The 23,998-nt window shown below is 39.7% G+C and overlaps 1 protein-coding gene across 10 annotated transcripts in view; it reads left to right on the top strand.

Moving 5' to 3' along the window:
- The first annotated feature begins 213 nt into the window (after positions 1-213).
- Positions 214-23,998, top strand: part of Ncoa3 (nuclear receptor coactivator 3) — a 125,792-nt gene continuing 102,007 nt past the window's right edge. For 3 of the 10 annotated variants that reach the window (XM_047534465.1, XM_047534455.1, XM_047534459.1), the window contains exon 1: positions 233-368. The gene's annotated coding sequence lies outside the window, so the exon portion shown is untranslated. Of the gene's footprint in view, positions 369-399; positions 1,540-23,998 lie in introns of those variants that run through there. The other 7 variants (XM_047534481.1, XM_047534474.1, XM_047534492.1 and 4 more) reach the window with 5 other exon arrangements.

Here is a 23,998-nt window from a genome sequence, read left to right as displayed (position 1 = left end):
GGCAAGCATGGAACACATCCAGGGCTGGGCGAGGGTTGCACCCCGGCTCTCCCGAGCTCAGACGCGCTCCCGGAAGGCTGGGGGCGAAGGCCGCCCGGGGGTACCGCGCGGCCACGCCCTCCGCCGCGGAGGCCGGGCGGGGGCGCCGGAGCCCAGGGTCCAGCGCGCAAGGCCCCCTGGGACCGGTAGTGCTGGGCGTGGCCGCGGGACTACATATCCCAGCGGCCCCCGCGCCGCGGCTCCAGCGGCTGCCGCTTCAGCCCCTCACAGCGACGGCGGCGGCCGCGGCGGAGTCGGTGGCGGTGGCTGCGGGCTGAGCGGCTAGTTTCCGAGTTAAAGCTGAGCTGCGAGGAAAATGGCGGCGGGCGGTGAGTGGAGATAAAGGAGGCGGCGGCCGCGAGGGGCGGGTGCGAGGCGCGGGCAGAGGGCGCGGCGCCCGGGCTGTCGCGAGCCGCGGCTCGGGCTCGGGCTCCGGCGAGGCGCGGAGGGGCGCGCCGGGCGGCCGGGGCCACGCCGCTCCCTCCGCTCGGCAGCCCGCGCGGGCGGACCGGAGCCCGGGCGGGGCGGCAGCGGGCGCGGCGCGGGCGCGGGTCCCGGAGCCGAGGGTCGCGGAGGGCGGCGCCGGAGTTGGGGGTCCCAAAGTTTTGTCCCCCGCCACCCTGGCGGCGCTGGGCTGCGCCGGCTCGCGCCCCTCCTCCGCCCCGCGCCCGGCTCGGGGCGCCGCGCAGACCCCCGCCCGCCGCGGCACTCGGCGCCGGAGTGACTTGAGCACCAGTTTTCTGCGGAATTTCCAGTTGGGGCGCCGGTAGGTCCGCGCCGTTTGCCGGGCAAGGAGGCGTCTCTCCACCGCCCCCCGGCTGGCCGGCTGCGGGGCGCGGGGGCACGTCGGTGGGCTTGGTCCCCCTTGGGATGGTCAGGAACCGTTCGGATCTGCTGCCTCTCTCGTCGCCGGTCCTCTCTGGCTCATTGATTCCGTTTGTAGCATTTTCAGTAAAACACATGCCTTGAAAACTCGCCGTGGGTCGCTGCGGGGCTCAGTTGCTCCTAGGCACTTGGAGGGCGTCGCGGGGAAGAGTTAAGCCGAAGAGCCGTCGGAGAGGGGCCGAGCCTCTCGGAGCCGCACTTGGCAGCAGGAGTTGGGGACTCCAGATGCGATGACACGGAACGTGTGAAACTCCGCGAGTCCAGCGCCCCCCGCCCCCAGCGCGAAGACTTCCTTTTTGCAGTTTTGAGCAGCGCCTCCAAGCCAACCTGTTTTTGTTATTAAGCCTCTGCCCGTAAAGAAACAGGAAGGCGAGTAACAGCTGTCTTGCTGCAGTGGTTTCCAGTGGAACCGAGGGAGCGGACGGAGAGTGGTCGCAGGATGGAGTAAGATTGCTGCATCTCCTGCGTTTCAATGCCTGCCCGCAGCTCCAGCGAACCGATCTGGCTGCGAGAAAAGCCTCAGGATTTGTTGCGGCAGGTTGTTCAAAAGATGACTGAGGGAAGAATCATAGATCTTAAGCGGATGCTGCATAGACTAAAATGTAAAGGAAACCTGTGAGTTCGTGAGCTGTTCTTTAAAAAAATTTAAATTACTGTTTATTTGGAGGAGGTTCGATCACATATAATACACAACTGAAAAGGTACAAAAAACATTGAGAAATGAATCTCTCTTCCCCTCCGAACTCTGTAATTCGCCCTCGGAGGCAAGGACTGTTAAAAATTTTCTAGAGTTTCTTTGGTTTTCGGACTAATTATTTTAAACCCTTTATTTGAAACACAGCACTGTAGGATACCAAGAGTGGGGAAATAAAATGAACAGAAGGAAAGGGAAATGTGGTGGCAATGCTGTTTTCTTTTTATTGTCTTTAAAAATGTTGATAGCTATTAGAAGGGTTCTTCGGAACTTACCGATATTTCTTTGTCTACTAATACCTTAAAGAAATAATGGTCTTTGGGTCTTTAGGAAGAAGAACCCCACTAGGGTCATTGTTTGTATGTAAGATGAAGCCTCTGTAAAATGTAAAATGATATTGAACGCTATAGCTCCTGTCACTGGAGGTTACTTCAGGTTCTGCATTTAAATGAGCAGTCATCTAAATTCCCTGCGATCCGGAATTGTGGGGTATTTTATATATTGGTAGAAATGACTTAATTGTCCAATGAGCATTAAAAAAACAGAAAGAGGCATATGCAGCTTTTGGCGTGTAGAAGTAGATTTTGGAGCCAGGGATTGTGGACTAGGTGTAAAGCTGTAATTGTTTCTAAAGCAGTTATAGGAACTGTTTCTACCAGAAATATCCATTAACTGTGGAGGCTTTGAAAATACAAAGTTCAGCTAATCAACACAATTTCCATTTTTAGTAAGTTTTAGAATATTGTTTTAAGAATTTACTAACAGTTTGTTGATATAAGATATCATAGTTCAGTGATATTAGAACTAGGTTTTTAGGAATTACATAATTTACAAGTGTATCTATCTACACTTTTGTTTTTTTGGGGTGCTGGGAATTGAACCCAGGGACCTATACGTGCTAAGCAGGTGCCATGTGGTTGAACCACAACCCCCATTCAATTTCATTGTATTTTGAAAGTAATTATATCGTGTATTTCCCCTAGTATAAAAATTATTTCTGTGAAGCATCCCCCACCACCCCAAAGCAATAAAAATCCATTTAGTAAGGAGTGAGTGTGCTATTGGACCCTGGACCCCCCCCCCCCCCCCCCAGTTGTTTAAATTAAAGTTCTTGAAATGGTTGCTTACTAATGCCTTCTTTTCTTTCTTTTTTCTTTTTCTTTCTTTCTTCTTTCTTCTTTTTGGCTACTGGGGATTGAACTCAGGTGCTTTACCACTGAGCCACATCCCCAGCCCTTTTTATTTTTTTCAGTTTTTTGAATTTTGAGACAGGGTCTCAGTTGCTTAAGGGCTCACTAAATTGCTGACATTGGCCTCGATCCTCTGATCCTCCGATCCTCCTGCCTCAGCCTCCTAAATGGTTGGGATTACAGGTGTGTGCCACCATCCCTGGCTGTTTTTTATTTTGAGAAGTTGCTTAGGGCCTTGCCTAATTGCTGAGGCTGGCCTTGATCTTGTGATCCTCCTGCCCCAGTTGCCCAAGTCACTGGGATTACATGTGTGAGCCACCATAGTGAGCACCAATGCTTTCTTGACTGTCTTTTGAAATAAGATTTTGCCTACGTCAGGAACATTACACTAAAGAAAAAAAGTTTATTTCAGGTACTGGGCATTGAACTCGGTGGCACTCTACCACTGAGCTACATCCCTGGGCCTTTTTATTTTGAGGTCTGATCTCCCTAAATTTCTGAGAGTGGGCCTCAAGTTGTCCTCCGGTTTCAGCCTCCTGAGTTGCTGAGATTTTAGGTGTGTGCCACTGCGCCCTGCTGTAATTTTTTAAAAAAGAACAATTTTTTTTTTTTTTTTTTTTTTTTTTTAAAGAATAATCTGGGGCTGGAGTTGTAACTCAGTGGTAGAGCGCTTGCCTAGCTTGTGTGAGGCACTGGGTTTGATTCTCAGCAACACATTAAAAAAAAAAAAAAAAAAAAAAGTAAAGGTACTGTGTCCATCTACAACTAAAATTATATACACATATATATTAATAATTTATAAATATCTTAGTTTGGATGGTAGGATAAGATGGAAAACAAAACAAAACCCAGCAACCTACTATTGTCCTTGTCCTAATTGGTTGTTAACATAAATGACTTTTGGGCCTTTTTTTTGTTTCTTTTTGGGGGATGGATCCCAGGACATCTCACATTACAATGCTAGGGAAGCATTGAGCAAGGTCCCAGCCATCCCTACCCTTTAAATTTTATTTTGAAAAAGGGTCTCACATTCACAATTCAGCCAGAGGTTAGCTGAGATTACAGGTAGGCATCCAGACTTCTTTGAACAAAAATTTCAACTAGGTAATTTCAAACCTTGACCAGAGGATGTGGAGTACTTTTGAAAACTTTTAATTTGTTGCAAGTTTAGAATGAGTATAGCCTCCCGTGACTGATTGTCTATATAGTAAATTGGCAAGAATTTAATATAATTGTTACTCTGTTAATGCTTCCTGGGGCCAGTAAAACAAGAGTTGTGGATTGTTGAGAAGTTAACTGCAGTTTCCCCTACATTAAGCCAGAGATGACCTGTACCAGTTTGGTTAAATTTACTATATTCCATAGTATTCGATGGAATATTTCTTTTTTGCACTATTTAGTGGTTGAAGCTCTGGGAGTAGAAAATTAGCATTGGTAATGTATGTTAACATTTTTTCTTTTTTTTCTCTGGCAATTCAGCACATTGGAAGAAAAAGGTGACTGTAGATTCTAAGAGAGAGTTTTGCGATGAGTGCTGCAGTTTAATGTAGGCATTTTCTCCCACTTTATGAGTGCTTTTTGGAATGGGGGGTTGTGAAATGAACATTAACAGTTAAGGGGAAGGAGATGTGCTGTAATGAGACTTACCATCAGTTTGTTAGTGTTTGCTGGGTAAATAACTTTGGTTCATTGTTTTTCTGAGAGGGTTCATGGGAGATTGTTTTGGTTAAGAGTACAATTTATCTACAGTCTAACTTATTTTCAGCCCCTAACAAATGATGGAATTAACTTGAATTTAATTGCCTTTTCCTTTTCTACCATCTCATAGTAAGTTGTTAAATGAACAGAAAAATAGCTGGAAGATACACAGCAGTAGGAAAGATCTATAGTGTCTAGAAGGCCAGTTTAGTCACAGGCTAGATAATCTTGGACAGCATATTGCCAGTTCCTAATTTTGTCAGCATTAACTTAGTGCAGTGTAATTTCTGCCGCTCTAGGTCAATTTACAGTGGGGGCAGTAATAAGGGTTTCTTTAACTGTGTAGTAAACTTCTGGCCTTGAGGCAAGAGAAGGAGCTCAACCTGACTGGCAAACAGGTTTTACCTATGTAAGAGAATATTCTAAGAGCAAATGGACTCGTGTCTTTTCTCTCTTCCGTAGTATTGCATGTCATAACCCATCCCCACTTCCACCCCAGTGCTGGGTCTCTAGGGCGTCATGCCCACTGGGCAAGTCTTCTACCGCAGAGCTACAGCACAGAGCTACATCCCTAGTCCTTTTCATAGTTTCATAGTTTTTGTTAGAAACATCTGTGTTCTATTTTCTCTTTTCTGTTAGTTCTTTTTTTGTGTGCTGGGGATTGAACTCAGGGGTGCTATACCACTGAGCTATCCCCCATTCTTTTTACTTTAAAAAAAATTTTTTTTTTTGTAGTCGTAGATGGACAGCATGCCTTTATTTTATTTTTTTGTGGTGCTGGGTATCGAACCCAGTTCCTCAGGCAAGCTAGGCAAGCTAGGCAAGCGCTCTGCCACTGAGCTAAGCCCCAGCCCCTCTTTACTTTTTGAGGCAGAGTCTCACTGAGTTCCCCAGGCTGACATCAAACTTGACATCTTCTTGCCTTTGTTTCCCAAATTGGTGTGATTACTTACAGGCATGTTTCACTGGGCCTAGCTCTGTTAATTTTTTAACTGATATATTCTAGAAAAGGATGTGACTTTTTTTTTTTTTTTTTGTACTGTCTCTATGACGATAGTCTGTTGAAATTTTTGATTTCCTTGGTTAGAAGATATAAGTAAGGGTTATGTAGCTACTCTTTTTGGAAACCAGACTGAGGAGATCACTAATTTTTTTTTTTTTTTTTTTTTTTTTTTGGTGATACAAGGAATTGAACCCAGAGCCTTTAGCATGCTAGGTAAAAACTTGTATCACTGAACTACATTCCCATCCATTTTTTGTTTTATTTTGAGACAAGGTCTTACTGAGTTGTCCAGGCTGGCCTTGGAATTTTCTATCCTGCCTCAGCCTCCCAGAATAGTAAATTTAACTCTTGATTATCTACACAGTAATGAAAAGGGAATATTGGCTTGGGTATCACACAGTAATGGATAATCTGCTCCCTGGGGCTTTGCTTTTGGTAGCTATGGCAGCTAAATTGGAGTGGTAGATGGATAGATAGGAAAGGACTGCAGAAGTCAGCATAATCCTCAATTAGGATAAGCCTTACGGTTAATTGAATGTTGAGTGTACAGTTTAAATCCCATTATAACAAACGCCAGGGGACTAGCTAAATTATTTTGTTGTGCTGGAGTTAGACTTTATTTTTTATTTTTATTTAATTTTTGGTGCTGGGGATAGAACCCAGGGGTGCTCTCTCACTGAGCTACATTCCCCAATTCATTTTATTTTGAGACAGGATCTTGCTAACCTTGAACTTGCAGTCCTCCTGCCTCAGCCTCACGAGTTTCTGGGATTACCGGCGTGCACCACCAGGTCTGGCTAGGCTTTATTAAATATTGTTTAAAATAGTCTTTTTGTTTTTGTTAGAGGCATTAGAGGTTTTGGAAAAAATTTCTATTTATTTTAACAATTTGACTAGTCATTACTCAGGAATCTTTCATTTTTAATGCTCTGCCTTTGAAAAAGAAAGAACCCATGTTAACCTGGGCAGATAATTTATCCCCCACCTCATGTCCCCATGTCTTGAGTGGCTTTATTGTTTCTATTTCAACAACCTAGTAAGTTTGTTAGTAAGCAGTACCACTGTAAAAATGCAGTCAGAGGAAATGAGAAATTTTCCAGGTTTTTAGGTGATTTCTGTTCCTGACAACTTTTTAAAATGAATAAGTATGTTTCATTTTAGTGTGAAGCTGTCTTGAAGTCAGTAATAATTGACATAGCCCTTTTGGCTTAATGTAGTTTGAGATCTTTAGATTTCTAAATGGTATTTAAAAAGTATTGGTAATATTGTGCTCTTCAACTTTGAGATAATTTCTCTGTAAATATGGAATTTCTCAGAAACAGGTTTAATTTATACAGAATGAGAAAAGCTATTCTGTGCTTAGCCAGAAATACTCTTTACTTTTTGTCCTATGTTTTTTGGTTGGTGTTTGACAAATTTAAGGCATTTACATCCCACCTTTGTATCTAAAGCTGGCATTTTTTTAGTTTGCTTAGAGAATTTTGATTGGGTTCAGCAAGACATTTTTGAAGTCATTCTTTTAAATAGATGTTCCACGAAGGAGGGAAAATCTGAAAGAGGGAATTTCAAAGCAACTCAAGCAGTGTTTTGAAAGTTCTCAAAGTCTTAAGAATAATGACTGACTAGTAGGCAGGAAGCCTGCCCCTTGTATTGAGGTATTGTTCCTCCTTCTCATGCATTTGAGAACTTTAGTACAAAAGAGGAGAAAGAAAGAGGCTTAACAACAAAAAGAGGGGAACTTTTCAAGTAAATAAGTATTCTTCACTCGTCTGTTTAAATGCAATCTAAGGCCAAATTATTTTACTTTGATAGCAAATGTTCATCATAATCTAAATGTCCTAAGCTGACATTTTAATAAATGAAAGTTAATTGCTGTTGGAGAGAGCAGCATGATCATGTCCTTGTTTCAAAACAACCTGCATGTGAAAATTGCTAAATATTTTTCTCATTTTGGTACCTGATCAATATCATTTGTTAGCTTGTCACTTTGAAAAGAATTCTTAGCAGTGAAGAGTTCAGAATAATTTGTGAACTTGTACTATAAGCTTTGGGTAAATCAATGTGGGTTCTGTGTTTTAAAATTTGTAAAACAAAGGAGTGTGATGTGTGATCTTCAAGGCTCCTTACTTGAGAAACTACCACAGGCTGGGTTGTGGCTCAGTGGTAGAGCACTTACCTCGTTAGTGCGAGACCCTGGTTCGATCCTTAGCACCACATAAAAAATAAATAAATAAAATAAAGATTGTGTCCATCTACAACTGAAAAAAGAAAATACTACTGACTTAAGGCATCATAGGTATGTAGATTTTTTTTTTTTTTGTGGTGGTGGGGTTTGAACCTAGGAGTGTTCTCCCTATATCCTTAGTCCTTTAAAAAAATTGAGAGGTTTGTAGCGTTTTAAAAATTAAAAAAATTTTTTAGTACTAAGGATTGAGCCTAGGGCCACATGCATGCTAGGCAAGTGCTCCACCACTGACCTACATATCCAGCCTTAAAATTTTATTTTGAGATGGGGTCTCATTTAAGTTGCCCAAGCGGTTCTTGAACTCCTTGATTCTCCTTTCCTTAGCCTCTTGAGTAGCAAGGATTATAGACACGTGCTACATTGCCTGGCTCGAATGGTCTTTTATTAAGTCTTTCACTTTCTCTCTTTTTTTTCTATGTGGGTTATCAAATTCAGGCCCTTGCACACCCTAGGATGTGCTTCTTCTGCTGTACTCCCAGTCCTGTTTACATTTTATTGATCAAACATTAAGTGCATTAAACTCTTCATGCCAGGTGATGTGAAGTCAGATGCAGTTTTCATTGCTGACTCATCATTAAGAATTTGGGAGGCTGGGGCTGTGGCTCAGTGGTGGAGCACTTGCTAGCACTGTGAGGCCCTGGGTTTGATCCTTAGCGCCACATAAACAAAAAAAAAAAGGTATTGTGTTCACCTGCAACTAAAATATATATAGAGATATTAAAAAAAAGAATTTGGGGCTCTGAGCAACTTAATGAGGCCCCGTCTCAAAAAAAAAAAAAAAAAAAAAAAATTAAAAAAGGGCTGGGGATGTGGCTCAGTTAAGTGCCCCTGGGTTCAATCTCTGCTACCAGAAAAAAAAAGGGAACAGAATGACTTTGAACTACTGACTCCATCATACCATAGTATATGTGTAAGTGGGTAAAATACCCATATGAGAAAGGGAAAGGGGAGAGGATTTCAGCTCCCTCCTCCTAGTATAAGAAAATAAAGTGACATTCTCTACTAAGTAAAGTGAAATGAACTACTTAAGTGGCCTTGTAGAGTAGCTTATCAGCTTGATTTTTATTTCCAGATTAAAATTTGGCAGCTTTATTTGAGAATATATTAAGGATTACCCTGTGTTCTCTTCACTAGATTGTCTTTATGCTCATTGTTTCTTCTTCCTTGCATGGACCTTGTGTCTTAGTGTTTATTTTTTAAAAATTGTTTTTAGTCGTAGATGGACACAATACCTTTATTTATTTACTTTTATGTGGTGCTGAGGATTGAACCCAGTGCCTCACACGTCCTAGGGAAGCGCTCTACTACAGAGCTACAGCCCCAGTCCAGGTTAGTGTTTTCTTTTTTTTTTTTTTTTAACCTTTATTTATTTTTATGTGGTGCTGAGAATCGAACCCAGTGCCTCACACGTGCTAGGCAAGCACTCTACCACTGAGCCACAACCCCAGTCCCCAGGTTAGTGTTTTAATCCCGGCCAAGTAGTTGTCTCCATTGCTGGTGGAGCAAGTCTTTGCTTGCATCTAGGTGAATCTGACTTCTCCAGTGAGAAAAACGACTTCACACTCATCTTTGGATAGGGAGGATCAGTGATATCGTCTTCAGAGAATGAGACAGGACTATTCCTATATTGTTTAAAAATAATTTCATCAGGAATTACTAATATAGAATTCAGGAAGCTTCTTTCAAAGCATACAACTATGTCTAGAATGGTGGAAGCCTTAGATGTATGGAACCCAAATTAGGCAAACCTGCAATCACAGACTTGCCAGTAACCTGCAGTGTTTTCTTCGCTAAAGTATAAAATCACTCTCACGTGTGACTTTTTTTTTTTTTTTTTTTTGGGTGGTGGTGGTGGTACCGGGGATTGAATGAAGGTATTCTTAACCAATGAGCCACATCCCTAGCCCTTTTGAAAAAATTTTTATTTTGAGGCAGGGTCTTGCTAAATTGCTTAGGGCTTCAGTTGCTGAGGCTAGCCTTAAACTTGTGATCCTTCTGCCTCAGCCTCCCGAGCCACTGGGATTACAGGCCTGCACCACTGCCCCTGATATTTCTTTTATTTATTTATTTATTTATTTATTTATATATACTAGGGATTGAACTCAGGTGCACTCAACCACCCGCCACATCCCCAGCCCTTTTTTGTATTTAAAAAAAATTTTGTTTTATAGAGACCAGGCTTCATCGAGTTGCTTAACTTTACTGGTCCTTAATTTGCTGCGTCTTAGCTGTTGATTAGTCCTCCATGTACACACATACTTAAGCAGCATTTATTAAACTTTTACTATTTAAGACACTAACAAGGTTTTTGACTTTCAAGTGCTTATACTCAAGTACTTAACAACACTTAAGTCCAAGGCAATCTGAAAGGGATTACTTATGACCAAGTGATACGGGTATAGGACTTTGAAGAATTTTATATGGAGAGAATACATTTCTCGTTTTTGAGAATCATTATCTAAGGCACAGATTTAATCCTCAATACTGCAAGTGAATGTTAATAGCATAGTCTCTAGACTTTACTTACCAATTGTTTCAGTAACGTCCCGTATAGGAAAATAAATTTGTAGGGCCTTGCTAAATTGCTAAGGCTGACCTTGAATTTGTGATCCTCCTGCCTCAGCCTCCAAGTCTCTGGGATTATAAGGGTGCTCCACCATATCTGGCTTAGTCTTTCAATTTTTCTTTGCTTAGTTCTACTTCATTTTATGGGTATATCTCTGTTTACCCATTCACTAGGTGATGAATATTTGGATTGTTTCTAGATTTTGAATATCAGAAGAAATTCTTTGCACAAGGCTGTGTATGCTTGTGTTTTTGTGGGGTAAACACTCAGGAGTGGAATGGATTGGTTGTATAGAGAGTGTATGTTCAGTATTTAAGAATTTAAAGTTGACAACTGTTTCTCAAAGTGTACCATTTTACATTTCTCCCAGCAAAATTCTACATTCTGATGAACATTTGGTGTGATTAGTCTTTTTAATGTTAGCCATTTTTGGGGGACTGTATAGTGTTGTATTTCTTTTTTTTCCCCTCTTTAAACTGATGAAGATTGAACAGAGTACCTCACATATACTAGGTGTACACTTTATCACTGTCCTTTATACCTCTAGTCTGCATTGTGGTTTTGAGTGTTCTGAGTTGTTTTCCACTAGTATGTTTTTCTTTTTTTGTGTGCATTTGTGCAGTATCTTCTTATATCTTTTGCCTGTTGTTAAGTTGGACTGTGTATCATCTTTTTTTGGTTCTGGGGATCAAACCCGGGGCACTTAGCCCTTGAGCCCCACCCCTAGCCCCTTTTTTATTTTGAGATGGGGGTCTCACTAAGTTGCTAAGGCTGGCCTTGAATCTGAAATCCTCCTGCCTCAGCCTTCTGAGTTGCTAGGATTAAAAGTGTCTGTCTGCCACTGTGCCCAGCTGTCTTTTTTTTTTTTTTGGCGGTGCTGGGGATGGAACCTAGGGCCTTGTGCTTGTAAGGCAAGCTCTCTACCAACTGAGCTATCTCCCCAGCCCTCCAGCTGTCTTCTTTCTTAGATGTAAGTGTTCTTTATTGGAGGCACAAAACTTTTTTTTTTAACATAAATTTTGTACATAGTTTCTTTGAGTTTGTGCCCTGTTTTGTTTTCCTAACAGGTTTTCTTTTCTTCGTTACTGGAAAGTGAATCCAGAGGCACTCAGCCACTGAACCACATCCCCAGCCCTTTTTGGTGTTTTATTTAGAGACGGTTTCACTAAGTGGTTTAGGGCCTCGCTAAGTTGCTGAGACTGGCTTTGAACTCGAGATCTTACTGCCTGAGCTTCCCGAGCCTCTGGGATTACAGATGTGCACCACCATGCTCAGCTCCTGTTTCTGAAGGAGTAAAAGTTTTAAATGTTCCTGGAGTTCATTTATCACTTTTTGCTTTTTTGTTTATTGTTCATGCTTTTTGTGTTATATTTAAAAAAAAATCTTTGCTCACTTCTTAGTCATTAAGACTTTTTTGCTGGGTGTGGTGGCGCATGCCTATAATCGCAGCCTCTTGGGAGGCTGAGGCAGGAAGATTGCAAGTTCAAAGCCAGCTTCAATAACTTAGCGAGACTCCATCTTAAAAAACAAAAATGGCTGGAGATGTGGCTCAGGGGTAAAGTGCCCCTGGGTTCAATCTGTGGTATCTCCCCACCAATTTAAAAAAAGGGAAAAAAAAAAAAAAAAAAAAAGACTGTCTTCTGTTTTTTTTTTCTATAGTTTTAGTGGTTTTTTTTTTTTTTTTTTTTTTTTTTGTACGGGGGATTGAACCCTAGGGACCCTTAACTACTGAGCTGCATCCTCAGCCCTTTAAAAAATTTTTTTTTTTTTTCCAGTACTGGGGATTGAACCCAGGGTCTTGTGCTTGCAAGGCAAGCACTCTACCAACTGAGCTATCTCCCCAGCCCAAATTTTTAAAATTTGACATGGGTCTTGCTAATTTGTTGAAGCTGTCCTTGAACTTATGATCTTCCTACCTCAGCCTCCTGAATTGCTGGGATTGCAGCCTGGTACCCAATTTTAGTTCTTAATTTTAGTTGTGTGACAAGCGGGGGGAGTATGAGAAGAATGCAGGAATGTTGGATTGTGTAGAGGGAAATAGGGGGTCGGGGGAAGGATTGATGGTGCAGTGAGACAAACATCACCCTATGTACTTGAATGATTACGAGGATGGTGTAACTCCACATCGTGTACAGCCAGAGAAATGAAAAGTTGTACTCTGTTTGTGTATAATGAATTGAAATGCATTCTGCTGTCATGTATAACTAAATAGAACAAACAATAAAAAAATTTAAGTGTATGATTCATTTGAATTAATTTTTGCACGTGGTGTGAGATAAGGGTTGATGTTCATGTTTTGGTATATGGCTGTCAAATTTTTTCCAGCATCATTTACTGAAAAAATGGTTCAGTGGACAATATATTAACTTGGCACCTTTGTTGTAAATAAATAAACCATGTTTATGTAGATCAGATTTTGGACTCTCTTCTGTTTGATATATTTGTCCATATGGACACATCTGTACGTCTACCTCTATATCAGTATTTGTCTTTACTCCTGTCTACATTATTGAAGTCTTGAAATCAGAGCAAATATGCCAGCTTTATCCTTTTTCAAGTGTACTTTGCTTTTCCATATAATTGTTAGAATCAACTTGTTGATTCTGTAAAATGACTTTGGGGATTTTGATTATAATTGCATTGAATCAAATTGAATATCAATTTGGAGAGAATTGACATCAAAATAATATTGTACCTTCTGGAATAAACACTATATATCTCTTATTTAGTCTTTTATTTCTTGGTTGTGTTTTATAGTTATCAGTATACAAATTTTATAAAGCTTGTCAAATTTATCATTAAGTTTCATATTTTTAAATGTGATTATAAATAGTATTTTTAAAATTTCTATTTCTAATAATTTGTTAGTGTATGAAAATAGTTGATTTTTATATATTCACTTAATATTTTATAATCTTGCTAATAACCTGATTCCTTTTTGTAGCTTTTATGTAGTTTGCTTAGGATTTTACACAAAGGTAAGTATACTATTAGAATAAAGACAATTTTTATTTTGTCATTTTCAATCACTGTGCCTTCCCTTTTTCTTGCTCTATTGTAATGGCTAGCGTCTCCAGTACAATGATGGATAGACATCTTTGTCTTATTCTCAATCTTAGGGATAAGCATTAGGTAAGATGTTAGTTATAGGATTATTGATCTTTTTTGTATCAGTATAGTTTTGCTTTTTCAGAATTTCAAATAATTTCAGTGATATAGTATGTGATGTCAAGCTTCTTTTTCTTTGCCTAATTCATGAGATTGATTCATGTTGTTACATGTATCAGGAGTTCTGTTTCTTGCTGAATTATTGGATGTATACAATACTGTGTTTTCACAATAGATATGACAATCTGTTCATTTACTCCTTAAGCAGTTTATCTCATTGTGGTGACAATGACCATGATAATGATTTGATGCTGGGGATGGAAACAGGGCACTTTACCCCTGAGCTACATTCCTGTTTTTTTTTTTTTTTTTTTTTTTTTTTTAATTTTTTATTCTGAGACAGGGTCTGGCTAAATTTGAGGTTGGCTTGGAACTTGCTACTGTTCAGCCTCCCCAGTCACTGAAATTAAGGATTTGTGCCACCCAGCTGGACTTTTTGTGATTTTAATTGAAATTCCTTTTACCTTCTTTGGTGAAATCTTTTGCTTCCTTTTCCTGTCTTTCCCTTTCCTTTTCTCCCTTTCCTACTCCTTTTTAAAATTAGTTGTCTGTTTGTTATTGATATGTAAGAGTTTATATATGTACACACACACATACATATACACATGTGATATATGTGTGTGTATATATGATTCAGTTTGGATATATATCTTTTTGGGGAGAGTAGTGGGTGTCAAACCCAGGGGCACTATACCACTGAGCTACATTCCCAGCCCTGTTTATTTTTGTTTTGAATGATCTCACTAAATTGTCCAGGCTGGCCTTGAACTTGGAATCCTCCTACCCCAGCCTTCCAAGTAGCTGGGATTACAGGTGTAGACTGCCACATCCTGATGGAATTTAATCTTTTTATCTCTTTAATAAAATGAATCAATAAGACTGTCTGTTTTCTCAACTTATTTTACAAATTAAAATGGGAAAAAAATCATACATACGGTCAGGTGTATCCCTGATGAGAAGGTGCTGAAAACAAAGGACAGTGAGACCAGGGGAGTGGCTTAGTGGTAGAGTGCTTGCCTAGCATGTGTGAATTGATGGGTTTGATCCCTCACTTGCAAAAAAAGTAAAAACGCAGGATTTTGCCTGGGAGCTCTTGCCATTGTTCCTTCTCTAGCCCTCACTGAAAAAGTAAAAAAACTCAAAAGTTTTTTTTCTCCCAGTGATTTGGTAGAAACACAGAGCATGCTGGGGCTGCTGCACCACTAGCCTTGAGAAACCCAATCTGTGTGGCTTACTTGTATTAGTGCAGAATGTGTTCCTTTTACTCCCATATATATGTTTTTTTTGGGGAGGGGTGGGATCTCATTTTGCTCACAATTCAGCCTGTGAGTGACTGGACTCCAAGCTTGTGTTACCATGTCCAACTTACACTATCTCTTCATAGTGCTTTCTTAACTGTTCTAGTGACGAGTATTATCTTTTCAATTCCCGCGCTATAAGCCAGTAAGAAAATATCGGTGTCACAACATGCTATTTGTCATTTTTAGTGTTCATATTAAATTATCGTAACCTTAAATTTCCTGTGTTTCCATGGACATATGTTTATTTTTTTCTTAGGAAGACCTACGTCTCAATTTCTTTCTCAGTCCATTCATCCTAATTTGAAGATGTACATTTGAATTCTTTTCGGTCTAAATTATTTCTATCATGCTGGAATTTTGGAACATTTTGCAATTTACATTTAAGAAGGGCCTCTAAAAAAACAGTGGAAATTTCCAGCTTTAAAAAAATCGTAGCACTGCTCTAATAACTGCTTTGCAGGAAGAAAGAAATATGAAAAAGAACCGCAGACATTCTGGATGTCAGCCTGTGAAATTTTCCACTATTTCCCATAATAACATGCAGGCATGCTTATACTGCTGGATTCAGTGCAACTGCAGTTGCACTGAGTGGAATTTGAAGCTACTCTATCAATGATAAAATGGCATCTGGCCAGCTTTAGTGAGCAGTGCATAAATTCACACATCTAAGGTACTGTATGTTTGTTTTATCTCTGCCTGATTAGTGTAGCATAAACACTGAATTTGTAAAGTTATTTTAAAATCTTCTGGTTCCAAAGTTTCTGATTGTTTTCAGCAAGTTTGATTTTTAATTTCAGTAGATTTATTATGCATCTGAGAAGATATGTAGTAATTTTTTCCACAGTACTGGGTAAAGAAATTTTGTAGGATTTTATACTGTATAGAATACTGAGAAAAGTTTTATAAAGATTTGCAGAAGTTCAGTAGTTGGAGTAAATCAAGAAGTATTTAATATTTTAAATATTTCAGGTGCCTGTTAATCTTTCAAAAGATTAGTAGACTTTATGTTATAATTGTGCTTTTTGTTGGACTTTCAGTTTTTGTGATTGGTCCTGAGGCTTCACATGTGCTAGGCAAGTGGTCTATCACTGAGCTATATCCCCAGTCATCGCTCTTAGAAATTTAAGGGCAAACAATCTTGTTTCCCACTGATAAATCCCAGGTTGCATAGTTCTGTAAATAGCAGAGGCAGAGTAGAATGTTTGTCAGTAGATCACAAATACATTGCAGTTGCCTCTCTTGTTTCATTTCTTATGTGGTAAATTCCTTAATAATGGTATTAAGGAATAAGATACAGGAATTCAGGTTTTATGAATTAAACTTTTATTTTCAAAAATTTACTAACTTATTTTTGGAAATAGGGCCCTGCAGTATTACCCAGAATGGCCTCAAACTCTTGTTTTCAAGTGACCCCACCTCAGTTCTCCTAGTGGCTGGGACTATAGTCTTGTGCCAGCATTCCCAACTTTGGATTGACTTTTAACATTCTTTTTCATTTATCCCCCATCCCCAGCACTGCACATTGGGCCCAAGACTGCTTCACCACTGAACTCCATCTAGCCCTTTTTAAATTTTGACATAAGGTCTTGCTGAATTGCCAAGGCTGGCCTTGAATTTGTGATCCTCTTCTTAAGTCACTGAACTTTGGAAATAAAACTATATCAATGCCTTAGTATATGTGTTTTTCGGGAGTTAGGTTTTAGATTTGAATGAGAATGGTGGTGTGACATACTAGTGCTTTCCACCCCTTCCCTGGAATCTGCTTGTGCCTCTGGGTCTCCCTCTTTGGTGTATCTCTAACTCTTCTGACCTCCTCATGCACTTCCCCTTCTCAGTCCTCATTCTAGCTCCAATATTTTATCCCTTCTTTCTCAGTCTAAATTTCCTTCTGGCCTGTTACCTTTTTTCCTCTGACAGCTTTCCAGCCTTCAGGTTCCTTACTTCTGGCTGCGCACTCTTAACCAAATTTCTTCTTTACCTTTGGAAGGCTTCTCTCCTGTGAGTCTTCTCTACTCCTGACAGATTGATTTTCTTTTTAGTCTTTCTCCTCAAATATGCTTATCCTCATACCCTCAAATCCTTTGCGTGCCACCTGACTTAGTATATACTACAAAGGTCTATTGAGTGCTGGCTGTGTGTTGGCTGTTCTCTAGATGTTAGGCTTCTAACCATTGAACAGAAGGGCCATTGAGGAAGCCGTGTAAAGGACTGGGAACTGGAGTGTGTTGGGGTTTTACACTTTAGAGGAATAGTCATGCTAAATTTTATTGAGAAAGTAATATCTGAGCAAAGAGTGAAATGAAGACATGGATACTGGGGGGTAGGGTTGGCATGAGGAATGTTCGGTGTAGAAAGAACAGCCAGTGCAAAACCCCTGTAGTAGGAGCATTCCTAGTGTATTTGAAGAAGGTAAGGTGATCAGCATGCTGGAGCACATTATTAACACAGGGCCAATAGTAAGAGAAGACATTTGAGTGGAACAGTGGGACCTGGTAGGCAGTTGTAAGGACTTCAACTTCTATTTTGAGCAAAATGGGAAACTGCTGTAGGTTTTAATTATGTTTATGGCTACTCCAAAGAGATCATGATTCTCTTAATTGAAGCACTTTTTCAAATTGCAAAAGTGATTAACTCATGTTTGTGTGAAAAACATGGAAAATACAGAAAAGTACAAATGAGAAAATAAGGATTGCCAATAAACTCATCTATGTCTATTTTTCTAGTCTTTTTTTTGTTTGCGCTTGTACATATACACACTTCCTCATGTTCTGTAGGGTTTTAGCAGAGCAAATAAACTGATCAGGCTTTAAAAAGATCCCTTTGGATACTCTTTGAAGAATATCCTGTAAGAGCACAAGCTCGAACTTAACTGTAAGGCTGTTACAGTAATCCAGTTAGCAATGGAGGTTATTATATATATATATATATCACTAAGTTGCTTAGGGCCTCACTAAATTGCTGAGACCGGCTTTGAACTTGGGATCCTCCTGCCTCAGCCTTCCGAGACACTAGGTTTATAGGAGTGCCTGGCTTATCCCCAGCCCTTTCAAAAATTATATTTTGTTGTACCATCAGGGATTGAGCCCAGGGGTGCTTTACCACTGAGCTTTATCTCCAGTCCATTTTATTTTTTGAGACAGGGACTTGATAAGTCATGGAAGGTCTCCCTAAGTTCTGAGGCTGATCTTAAACTTGTGTTCCTTCTTTCCTCTGCCTCCCCAGTTGCTGGGATTACATGCTTGTGCCGCCATGCCCAGCAGATTTGGTATGTATTTCGAAGGTATAGCAAACAGGTTTTTGTGATGGTTTCTGTTGGGTGGACTGAGGATCAAGGGTAATTCAAACGCTTTTGGACCAAATGATTAGAAATGCTTGATTTTCTCAAACTATCCATTGAAGATTCACTAACTCGCCCCAGCCCCTGTCTTTTTGTGGTGGAGGTTGAATCCAGGGCTTAGTGAATGCTAAGCACATGTGTTACCAGTAATCCATACCCCTAGCCATTGGCTCTATCTTTTACTGTATTCTTCTCCAAGCTCTTTGTCTGCACTGTTGAGTTTGGCACTTGGTACGAACTATAAGATGCTCTATATAATGAATGCTTCACTGGTATTAATCTCCCTAACTAGGTAATGAGCATCCTTTTACTAGATGATGTGGAATTTAAAAGTCTCTTTAGTGACTAACAACTTTCTGGGTACATGCAGATATTCAGTACATGCTGATCATGTATTCCTCAAGCTTTAGAACAAAATGAGAAAACCGCAAAGTAAATGCCTACTCTAGTTTTACTTTGGTTTACTGGCATCTTTTGGGAATGAATTGTTGTGGATAGTTATTTTCTTCAGTTTTTTTTTCAATATAAAAACCATTAGTTGTTTTTATTTTCATAAAGTAGTATGTATTTCCTTGACTTCAACAGCATAAGGACTCATTTTTTTCCTCCCTCCTTGTTGTGGTGGGGATTGAACCCAGCACCTTGTACATGCTAGGCTAGCATTGTAGCATGGAACTGCATACATCTCCAGCCCAAAGACTTGATTTGTAAATGGTGAACATTTATTGCTTTCCTGATTTATGTAAAGCATTCTAGGACATACACATTTGAGTGGGAAGAGGTTTGCCCAGAGAAGAGCTCATTCTTTAGTGCAGTCACTGGAACATACACAAATATCTGTCTTCTTTGTAAATATAACATTATACTGTGATTTATGAAAACAAATTGTTATTCCTTTGGCATTACAAAGGTTATAGTACTTATTTGCATCTTTATTAAATAATGATCAATGTTAGCGCTTTGAGTTTTTCTTTTCTGTTTTTGTTTTGTGATGCTGGGGATTGTACCCAAGGACCTCTTGTATGCTACACAAGCACTTTACCACTGAACTACATCATAGCTTGTCCTTCCCACCCCCTCATGGGATAGGGTCTTGAGGTCCTTGCTCTTACCCAGGTTGGGCTTGAACTTGTGTGTGTGTGTGTGTGTGGTAGGTACTGGGGATTGAATCAGAGATGCTCTACTACTTAGTTATATCCCTGTCCCTTTTTAAAAAAAAATTTAAAAAAGCTGGGTGTGGGGCTGGGGAGATAGCTTAGTTGGTAGAGTACTTGCCTTGCAAGTACAGGGCCCTGGGTTTGATCCCCAGCACCGCCAAAAACAACAACAACAACAACAACAAAACCCAGCTGGGTGTGGTGGTTTACACCCGTAGTCTCAGTGGTTTGGGAGGCTGAAGCAGGAGGATCACAAGTTTAAGGCCAGCTTCATCTATTTAGAGCCCCTAATCAACTTAGTGAGACCCTGCCTTAAAATAAAAAGGACTGGGGATGTAGCTCAGTAGTAAAGTACCTGTTACTATTTTAAAAAGTTACTGTTAAAAAGTTATTTTTAGACTTATTCTTAGCTGATGAGTGTGCCTGCTCTTCTACCCACTTTGCTGTTACTTTTATGTGTAAGAACCCAGAAACCACTCGGGACCAGGAACTCACATAAGAGTTTATTAAGCAAACAGGCAGAGTGTCTCCCTGCAGGGTAAGAGAGAAAATGAGAGAAAAAGAGAGAGAGAGGGTGCACAAGAGAGAGTGAAAATTCAGGAGGAGAGAGCATGAAAGCGAGGAGGGGGGAGGGAGGGAGGGAGGGAGAGGAGAGAGAGAGAGAGAGAGAGAGAAAGAGAAAGAGAGAAAGAGAGAAAGAGAAATGGCGGGAGAGCCATTCTTAAGCAGTGGAATTCCGCGGGCTAACAGGGGACCTATAACGGAGAAGGAGACTTGCAGGCTGACTGATGAACCAATAGCCAGCTAGGATGTTCACAGACTGACAAGCTAGGTTGTAAGTTGGGAGGTGGGGAAATGGCTGCAGTGTAAGGGGGTGGGGAAGCAGCTTTATATTATATTATTATGAGATTTCTTTGGAGGCTTGTTTTACACCAGTAGTTACTTATTTGGGTTATGCTGGGGATCAAAACTGGGGACTTGTACATGCTAGGTAACTGCAGTCATCACTGAGCTACCTCTCTTCACCCTGTTCCTCTTCATTTCAGAATTCTTTTCTTTCCTCTGTACTGTGTGTGTGTGTGGTTTTGCTCTCTAGGAGTACATGCCCCCCCCCCCCTTTTTTTTTTGTGGTGCTGGGAATTGAACCCAGGGCCTTGTGCATGGAAGGCAAGCAGTCTACCAACTGAGCTACATCTCCAGGCCTTTTCCTCACTCTTTTAAACTTTGCTGTACTCTTTCTACTTCTTAATCTTTCTACTTTAAAAGTAATTTTCTGTAATATATTTAGGATTTTAGAACACATGAGATCTGTAGGGAACTTTTCAGTAGGAACATTGTTATTACTGTTTTAAAACAGAAGTTCTTCAAATAATTATTTAATAGATTCTGTCTGGATTAAAAAATATGCTTTATTTTATTTATTTATTTATTGGTTGAATAGGGAATTGAACCCAGAGGTTCTCTTCCCCTAAGCTACATCTCCAGCTCTTCATTTTATCTTGAGCTGGTCTTGCTAAATTGCTGAGACTGGTCTCTAACTCGCTATCCTTCTGTGTCAGCCTCCAGAGTAGCTGGGATTACAGCATATTTGGAATTAAAGACACATGCTGCCACGCCCAACTGGAGCATTTTTCTTTACAAAGATTGTAGAATGTAACTCACACATTTCATGATAGCCTAGTTAGTTTAACAGATGACTACATATAAAGACCAAACTCATGATCCTCCTGCCTGTTTTAGGTGACCTTTAGTTGATTTGACACAGTGTTTTGGTCTGGAAATGCTATAGTAATTCATGATGTGATTTTTAGGCACATCTTTTTTTTTTTTGCGGTGCTGGGGATTGAACCCAGGGCCTTGTGCTTGACAGACAAACACTCTACCAACTGAGGAATCTCCCCAGCCCTTAGGCACATCTTTTAACAAAATACATAATTTATTTGAGTTGGAGAATAGTGGTGAACCTGGACTCTGTAATATTTTATCCAGGAGAGCTTGACGTTCAAATCTTTAACTACAATTTTAAAGTCTGTGGAAAAATGACTTGTGGACACATATTGTTGGGATAACTTTGTTTTAAATATATTTTTAAGTTGTAGATGGACACAGTACCTTATTTATTTTTAATATGCGGCTGAGGATTGAAACTAGGGCCTCACATGTGCTAGGTAAGCACTCAACCACTGAGCTACAACCCTAGCCTGAGATAACTTTTAAAAATACAGTTTTACAGCTGGGCATGTCCCTGCAGTGTAGAATACTGATACAGGAGAATTGCAAATTTGAGGCCAGCCTTAAGCAATGTAGGAAGACCATGTCTCAAAATAGAAATAAAAGGGATGTGGATGCAGCTTAGTGGTACAGCGCACATGGGTTCAATTCTTAGTTAACACACACACATACACACATACACACACGCTATATATATGTATGTGTATATATATATCTGTATAATATATATAAATGTAATTTACCCTCATAAGAGAAATCTGTATTTCATAAATAATGCAAGTTATTATTCCTCTCTTTCAAATGAAACTAAAACTAATATGTTTTGTTCTGGAAATTAGATATTACTTCCTCTTTCCCCTTAACTTTCAGCATTTACTGACTGTTTTACTTTTATCCACGCCTTTATTTAGGAGCAGAAGTAAGGCTGGGTACCCTGTTTTTATAACTTCACTCTGTCATTTTGTAGTTTTTCCCTAATAGTTTGCCTAGGTGGTTGTTTAATATTCTTCTTAGGTTGCTTAGCTTTTTCAGCTTGTAGGACAAGCTGTTGACTCAGTTGTGATTTTTGACTTACTTTGTACTGTTGAAATTGTATGTGCCAATGGAACGTAAAATCCTTCGAGTGCTGGGAATTACGTTTTATTTACTGCTTTAGTTTTAGTGCTCAGAATGGTGGCAGTGCAGAGTATTTGTTGAATAAATTGAGAATAACAGTAGTATTAGTTCCAGTTTATTGAGCATATACTTTCTGACAGTTTTTTTTTTTTTTTTTTTTGGGGCCCTGGGGATTGAACTCGGGGGTACTCAGTCACTGAGTCACATTCCTGTTCCTATTTTTTATTTTTATCTTAGTCAGAAACAGGGTCTTACTGAGCTGCTTTGTGCCTTGCTGTTGCTGGCTTTGAACTCACAATCCTCTTGACTCAGCCTCCCCTGGGATTACAGGCGTGCACCACCGTGCCTGGCTTAGACAGAGTTCTAAGCACTTAGAGTGGACTTGGTATTTCCATTTTAGAACTGAATGAGTTGTTTCCTTTCTACTTGCTAGTATGTGGCTGGATGTGAGGGAGGAAGAAACAGCTATCATTTGAGTATACTGCTAGCTATTACCAAATTTTATCAAGCTCATGATGCCATCAGTTATTAAACAAATGACTATCTCATGTACCACTAGGAAACAAATGTAAATTGGCCAGTTATACTATGGGATACTGTCAATAACATGACACATTCTGACTTGAAATCTATACAAACATTTAAAAAAACAGAGGATCTCAACTTGTTTCACTACTGGTAATTTTACATAAATTTCCATTTAACAATAATAAAACCTCCTAGCAGTAGATATCATCTTCGAGATGAAGAAATAAAAATTCATATGTGTACAGGCTTTTAAGGTAGAAGATTCAGATAGAACTTTTGTAGATATCAGAGGCTATGTCCTTTTAAAAAAATATTTTTTATTTGTAGATGGACACAATACCTTTATTTTATTTATTTATATGCAGTGCTGAGAATTGAATCTAGTGCCTCACATGTGCTAGGTGAGTGGTCTTTTACAACCTCACATTACTTTAGGAATTAGAGAAAAAAATAGTACATTGGACTGTTAATTTTGGCTTGAAGATTTTTAGTTGGTGTGTCTTTAAACATTTTCTTTTTGAGTACTGGGGATTGAATCCTGGGCCCTAGGCATACGAGGCAAGCATTCTATTACAGTGCTACACATCCCAACCCTTAAGTATTTCCTTAATGCAACTGATTTTTCCTTTTTTAAAAATAAATATCTGCGGGCTGGGGTGGTGGCTCAGTGGCAGAGCGCTTGCCTGGCATGTGTTGAGGCCCTGGGTTCGAGCCTCGGCACCGCATATAAATAAATGAAATAAAAGATTCATTGATGACTAAAAAAATAAATATATATACAAGAGAAGAATTAAAAAAAAATATCTTTGTATTTACTGTGTGCTAGTTACTCTGTGTATCTGCGTGTAAACCAAACAACATGGCTTTATCTCTTCTATCAAGGAATTCACAGTGTATTGGGGAGATGAGAAATAAACACAAAGTTAGATAACTAGAGAAGATTTAAATAGCATTTCAGAGAATAATGAAAGAAATTTAACAAGGCAATGCAGGATTAATTGTCAAATAAATTGGACAAATAATTGCTTTTGGAGTTCAGAGAAATGAGAGAGTGCTTGAGGCTAGGGTAATCTAGGGAAGGTTTTCAGTGAATTCCTGGGAGATATTTTCAGTTAGTAGATTACTAACTTTTAAATCGTATTAATGTTTGTTACAAGAGGAACTGCAAACTGTGGTCGAGAAGACCTTTTGTACCTTAATTTTGTTTTTTCTCTGTACGAGAGCACAGGAACTACCCTACCGCCTTATAGAAAAGTAGAAGGCATTGTGTTTTCCTACATTTATTTACTTCTCTGTCATTGAGTCGATGAATAAGCACTCACTTTTATAGAAGGAAGACG

Source organism: Sciurus carolinensis, chromosome 2, assembly GCF_902686445.1.
Source record: "Sciurus carolinensis chromosome 2, mSciCar1.2, whole genome shotgun sequence".
In the NCBI taxonomy this organism is placed as follows: Eukaryota; Metazoa; Chordata; class Mammalia; order Rodentia; family Sciuridae; genus Sciurus; species Sciurus carolinensis.
The sequence above is the reverse complement of the archived record's forward strand: the minus strand, read 5'-3'. Positions and strand labels throughout refer to the sequence as shown.